Below are 6,236 nucleotides of genomic sequence, written 5' to 3'. Positions count from 1 at the left end.
TGTCCGGGTGTCCGGGTGTCCGGGTGTCCGGGTGTCCGGGTGTCCGGGTGTCCGGGTGTCCGGGTGTCGGGGTGTCGGGGTGTCCGGGTGTCCGGGTGTCCGGGTGTCCGGGTGTCCGGGTGTCCGGGTGTCCGGGTGTCCGGGTGTCCGGGTGTCCGGGTGTCCGGGTGTCCGGGTGTCCGGGTGTCCGGGTGTCCGGGTGTCCGGGTGTCCAGGTCGCGCCCCCTGCTGGTGGTGACTGGCAGTCACATACTGGCGACATGACGTACACGGACCACCACGTGATCCCGCCCACCATCGCCCATTGGACGGAGACAATGTCAGTCACACCACCCACGACGCACCTCACATCCCGCCCCTTGACAACGCCCATGACAACGTTGCCCCGCCCCCGGCAACGGCGACGTCACGTCCGGCCCGGGCACGGGGCCCCGCCCAGCGGTTGGCGGTTTGGGGGCTTTCGGTGTCGGGGGTGTGTCCGCCGCCCGCGCCTGCACCATCGGTGAGTGAGAGGATCCGCCGCCCCCGCCCTCGCTGCGTTAGTCTGCCCGCCTGTCCCGTCCCGTCCCGCGCCCAGTGAGTGTGGCGCCCCGCTACCGGCAGGAGGGGGTTGGCGGGGCCGCGGCCTTGGCGACGGGGGAGCGGTCGGTCGGTCGGTCGGTCGGAGACGGCGGCGACCGGTAACTCCGTGGGTGGGGGAGGGGGTGGGGTGGACAGACAGACAGAGGGGTAACGGGGTAGAGAGAAAGGAGTACAAGGGGGTAGACTGAAGGGGGGGGGGTACAGGGGGTAGACACAAGGGGGTAGACACAAGGAGGGGTACAGGGGTTGGACACAAGGGGGGGGTACAGGGGGGAGACACAAGGAGGGGTACAGGGGTTGGACACAAGGGGGGGGTACAGGGGGGAGACACAAGGGGGGTATAGGGGGTAGACACAAGGGAGGTATAGGGGGTAGACACAAGGGAGGTACAGGGGGGAGACACAAGGGGGGTATAGGGGGTAGACACAAGGGGGGTACAGGGGGGAGACACAAGGGGGGTACAGGGGGGAGACACAAGGGGGGAAAGGGGGGAGACACAAGGGGGGTACAGGGGGGGAGACACAAGGGGGGTACAGGGGGGAGACACAAGGGAGGTACAGGGGGGAGACACAAGGGGGGTACAGGGGGGAGACACAAGGGAGGTACAGGGGGGAGACACAAGGGGGGTACAGGGGGGAGACACAAGGGGGGTACAGGGGGGAGACACAAGGGGGGTACAGGGGGGAGACACAAGGGGGGTACAGGGGGGAGACACAAGGGGGGGTACAGGGGGTAGACACAAGGGGGGTACAGGGGGGAGACACAAGGGGGGTACAGGGGGGAGACACAAGGGGGGTACAGGGGGGAGACACAAGGGGGGTACAGGGGGGAGACACAAGGGGGGTACAGGGGGGAGACACAAGGGGGGTACAGGGGGGAGACACAAGGGGGGTACAGGGGGGAGACACAAGGGGGGTACAGGGGGGAGACACAAGGGGGGTACAGGGGGGAGACACAAGGGGGGTACAGGGGGGAGACACAAGGGAGGTACAGGGGGGAGACACAAGGGAGGTACAGGGGGGAGACAGCGCAGAGAGAAGAGTAACGGGGTAGAGAGGGGGGAGTAATGGGGTAGAGGGGGGGGTAACAGGGGAGACAGAGGGGGTACAGGGGAGAGAGGGGAAAGGGGGGTACAGAGGGTGAGACACAAGGGGTGACGGGGGGGGGTTAACGAGAGAGAGATGGGGTACGGGGGGGACAGAAGGGAGGGAGAGGCCGGGGATAGTGGTGTGGTACCGGTGTGGGGGGGTGTAACAGAGAGGGGGGGGAGGGAGATTCTGGGGGATCAATCAACGGGGGATGTGGGAGATAGGTTAATGGGGGAGTGTTGGTAATGGGGGGAGAGGGTGATGAGAGAGGGGGGAAGGGGGTAACGGGGGAGGGGGGTGGTGGAAGAAGAAGGGGGAGATATGGGTCTGGGAGAAGAGAGAGGGGGAGAGCTACCGAGAGAGAGAGAATGGGGGGGGGGGGATACTGGGGGCAGGGGGAGTGGGAGGAGACAGTGACAGTGGGTGGGGATAATGAGTGGGGTATCAGTCAAGAGTGTTTTATTGTCATGTGCCCCAGATAGGATAATGAAATTCTTACTTGCTGTAGCACAACAAAATATGTGAACCTAGTACACAACAGGGGAGAGAGAGAGAGAGAGAGAGAGGTGGGGGGGGGGGGGGGGGGTGGGGTGCTGCGGGAGAGAGGGGTAACTGGGAGAGAGATGGGGAAAGCGGAGGATGTCATTGAATGGGTGGGGGTGGGGGGAGAACGGGTCAATGGAGAGGCCTGACTCCAGGAAGTGACCGGAGCAATAACGCGGAAGCTCGGGGGGTGGGGGGTTGAATATAGCCTGGGCAATAGGACGTGGTGGGTGATACCGTCGGCCGCTGGGGAAGGCAGGTTGTCTCGGTGGGGTAGCGACAACACTTCTCTCTGCGCCTCTGTCACCGTCCATACCTTGCTCCGTCCCACCTGATGAACTCGGACACCGAGTGGTGTTTTGTTGTGGGAGGATACCTATTCCCATTTGTCCTATGAATCACCAAAGGCCCACACACATCTGTTAGATCTGTGATAATAATCTTTGTAATTGTTACTTGTATAACTGAGCAGTGATATACGAGGCCGGCACTGGCAAGATGGGATGGTTTGGTTGCGCTTCTTGTGTAGTTTATTGTCACGCGAGGTTTTTTGTTGCGTGGATGTCCAGGCAGCAGAAAGACTATACATGATCACAGTTGTGCCGCCCACAGCGTACAGATTCATGATAAAGCAGCGGTTCTTAACCTGGGGGTTGTTTGGAGCTTTGCCGAGGGTCATGAAGGGGACACAAATAACATATTAATATGTTGAGCCCATGTTTAGGAACACAACAAAGGTACATACAGTATTTTGTTCGCGTATGTGAGTACTGGTGGCAAAAAGGTTAATGGCCCTGTCCCACTGTAATGAATAATAATGGATGGGATTTATATAGCGCCTTTCTAGAATACTCAAGGCGCTTTACATCGCATTATTCATACACTCCTCAGTCACACTCGGTGGTGGTGAGCTACTTCTGTAGCCACAGCTGCCCTGGGGCAGACTGACGGAAGCGTGGCTGCTAATCTGCGCCTACGGCCCCTCCGACCACCACCAATCACTCACACACAGGCAAAGGTTGGTGAAGTGTCTTGCCCAAGGACACAACGACAGTATGCACTCCAAGCGGGATTCGAACCGGCTACCTTCCGGTCGCCAGCCGAACACTTAGCCCATTGTGCCATCTGTCGTCCTCACTGTACGAGTTCATTCCAAGAGCTCTCCCAAATTTAAAAAAAATCAAACTCGTGGTAAGCACGGAGAATGAACGTAGCGGGTATGTCGGAGCTCGGGGACGTCTTTTAGCGGCTCGTAACGCTAACAGCAGGTACTCGGGAAGACTCGCTAACGGCAGGTAAGCTCGTGAAGACTCGTGAAGATTTTTCAACATGTTGAAAAATGTCCACGAGAGCCCCAAGTACCGACGAGCGGCCATTACCGTAAATCTCCGAGTTCGAACTCGGGATAACTCTTTGAATGAACTCGTACAGTGGGGCAGGGCTTTAAGAACCACTGTGAAGGGGTTTAATGCAAGGTAAAGCCCGATTAATGATAGCCCGAGGGTCTCCAATGGGGTAGATGGGAGGTCAGGACCGCTCTCTGGTTGACAGAATGGTTCAGTTGCCTGATAACAACTGGGTAGAAACTGTCCCTGAATCTGGTGGTATGTGTTTTCTAACCTGTACCTCTTGCCTGATGGGAGAAGGGAGAAGAGGTCATATGTGTTTTCCAACTTCTGTATCTCTTGCCCGATGGGAGAGGAGAGAAGAGGGAGTGTGGGGGTGAGACTGGCCCACGAGAGGGAGTTTTGGACTGGCACAGATGCCATGACGTCCATCTGTGAAGGATTCTGCCGTCTGTGTTCGAGATTCCAGCATCTGCTGTTCCTTGTGTCTGTGTTTCAATCTCGTTATTTGTCAGTCCTCTCCCCCTGCAGCTACTTCCACACTCAGCCATTATCCCTCTTTCCATCTATCCTTCCCTGATGTCACCGTGCCACCTTTATCTTCTCTCTGCCCTTTCTTTGCAGTTCTGAGTTTCACAATTAATCCGTGTGGCTGCAAGTGAATCCTGTGTTCGTGGTAGACAAAAATGCTGGAGAAACTCAGCGGGTGAGGCAGCATCTATGGAGCGAAGGAATAGATGACGCTTTGGGTTGAGACCCGGAAGGGTCTCGACCCGAAACGTCACCTATTCCTTCGCTCCATAGATGCTTTCCGGGTCTCGACCTGAAACGTCACCTATTTCTTCGCTCCATAGATGCTGCCTCACCCGCTGAGTTTCTCCAGCATTTTTGACTACCTTCGATATTTCCAACATCTGCAGTTCCTTCTTAAACATGTGTTCATGGTTTTTTGTTTTATTCTTACTTTCGTTTTCAAGCAGAATACCAGCCCCCTCTGCCAATGTAGTGGATTGCATTTAGTTTAGTTTAGAGATAACAGCGCGGAAACAGGCCCTTCGGCCCACCGGGTCCACGCCGACCTGCGATCCCCACACTTTAACACTATCCTACACACACTAGGGACAATCTTTTACATTTACCAAGCCAATTAACCTACACTCCTGTATGTCTTTGGAGTGAGGGTGGAAACCGAAGATCTCGGAGAAAACCCACGCTGGTCACGGGGAGAACGTACAAACTCCGTACCTGTAGACAGCACCCGTAGTCGGGATCGAACTTGGGTCTCCGGCGCTGCATTCGCTGTAATAGACCTGTCCCACGGTGCGAGTTCATTCCAAGAGCTCTCCCGAGTTTAAAAAAAAAATCAAACTCGTGGTAAGCACGGAGAATGAACGTAGCGGGTACGTCGGAGCTCGGGGACGTCTCTTAGCGCTAACGGCAGGTACTCTGGAAGACTCGCTAACGGCAGGTAAGCACGGGAAGATTTTTCAACATGATGAAAAATGTCCACGAGAGCCCCGAGTACCGACGAGTGGCCATTACCGTAAATCTCCGAGTTCGAATCAGGGCAAACTCGGGAGAGCTCTTGGAATGAACTCGTACCGTGGGACAGGGGTTTAAGGCACCAACTCCACCGCTGCACCACCGTGACCGCCCTTATTAACCAGATTATAAGAGGTGGGGAGGAGTGATTTTATTCCCTGGAGCACAGGAGGCTGAGGGGCGACCTTCTGGAGGTGTATAAACCCATAAGGGGAATAGAAAGGGTGAATGGACAGGTCTTATAACCCAGGGTAGGGGAATCGAGAACCAGAGGACAGGAAGATGAGGGAGGAAAGATTTAATAGGAACCTTGCGGGCACCAATTTCACAGAGAGGGTGGTGGGTGTATGGAACGAGCTGCCAGAGGAGGTAGTTGAGGGGAGGAACTATAACAATAATTGAAAGACATTTGGACTGGTACATGGTTAGGAAAGGTTTGGAGGGATATGGACCAAACACAGGCAGGTGAGACTAGCGTAAATGGGACACCCTTGGTCAGCAGGGCAAGTGGGGCCGAAGGGCCGGTTTCCCTGCTGTATGAAAGCACAAATGGAAGATGCATTTCATTGCAGAGGTTTCAAAATACAGCGCTGACAGGTTCAGTGTGTGGGTGACGGTAAAACAGTGTGGAAAATGTGAAAGGACTCAGAGTGGTAGAGTAATATCCCTGTTGATATTATGTCAAACTAATCTTAAAGACACTCTCTTGAAGCGACAAAGAAATGAAAGTCATAAGGGGTTGCTAATGAAATTTCCTGTGTAGAGTTATAACTGATGGGGAACCTTGTAATGAAAGAAAATGCTTATACATTTGTGTTTTGCTGCCTGAATCTCTGCGGATTAAATATACTCAATGTTCCTTTCATTCTACCCTTATAGAATCCGGCTGAGATTTTCCCGAGATTACTTCCGTTCCTCCCTGATTGAAGAGTTTAAGGTGAGAATCCGATGCTGCGTTGAATGGGGAGAAAGGCCTTGCACAGCTGAATCTGGTGTTGCAGTCTCTCGCTTGGGTGATCGAGAAAAGTGGAGATTGCCGGGTTCTTCATTAGTACGGGTGTCACGGGTTTGGGGGGAGAAGGCAGGAGAATGGGGTTGAGAGGGAAAGATGGGGTTGAGAGGGAAATGGCAGAGC

At 55.3% G+C, this 6,236-nt stretch overlaps 1 protein-coding gene across 5 annotated transcripts in view; it reads left to right on the top strand.

The window, feature by feature from the left end:
- Positions 1–397: 397 nt before the first annotated feature.
- upf2 (UPF2 regulator of nonsense mediated mRNA decay) overlaps positions 398–6,236 on the top strand; it is an 85,191-nt gene continuing 79,352 nt past the window's right edge. For 4 of the 5 annotated variants that reach the window (XM_033040176.1, XM_033040174.1, XM_033040178.1 and 1 more), the window contains exons 1-2: positions 398–502; positions 5,981–6,038. The gene's annotated coding sequence lies outside the window, so the exon portion shown is untranslated. Of the gene's footprint in view, positions 503–661; positions 681–5,980; positions 6,039–6,236 lie in introns of those variants that run through there. The other variant, XM_033040175.1, reaches the window with a different exon arrangement.

This window comes from Amblyraja radiata, chromosome 21 (genome assembly GCF_010909765.2).
Source record: "Amblyraja radiata isolate CabotCenter1 chromosome 21, sAmbRad1.1.pri, whole genome shotgun sequence".
Lineage (NCBI taxonomy): Eukaryota > Metazoa > Chordata > Chondrichthyes > Rajiformes > Rajidae > Amblyraja > Amblyraja radiata.
Note: the sequence above shows the minus strand (reverse complement) of the source record. Positions and strands in the feature narration are given on the sequence as shown.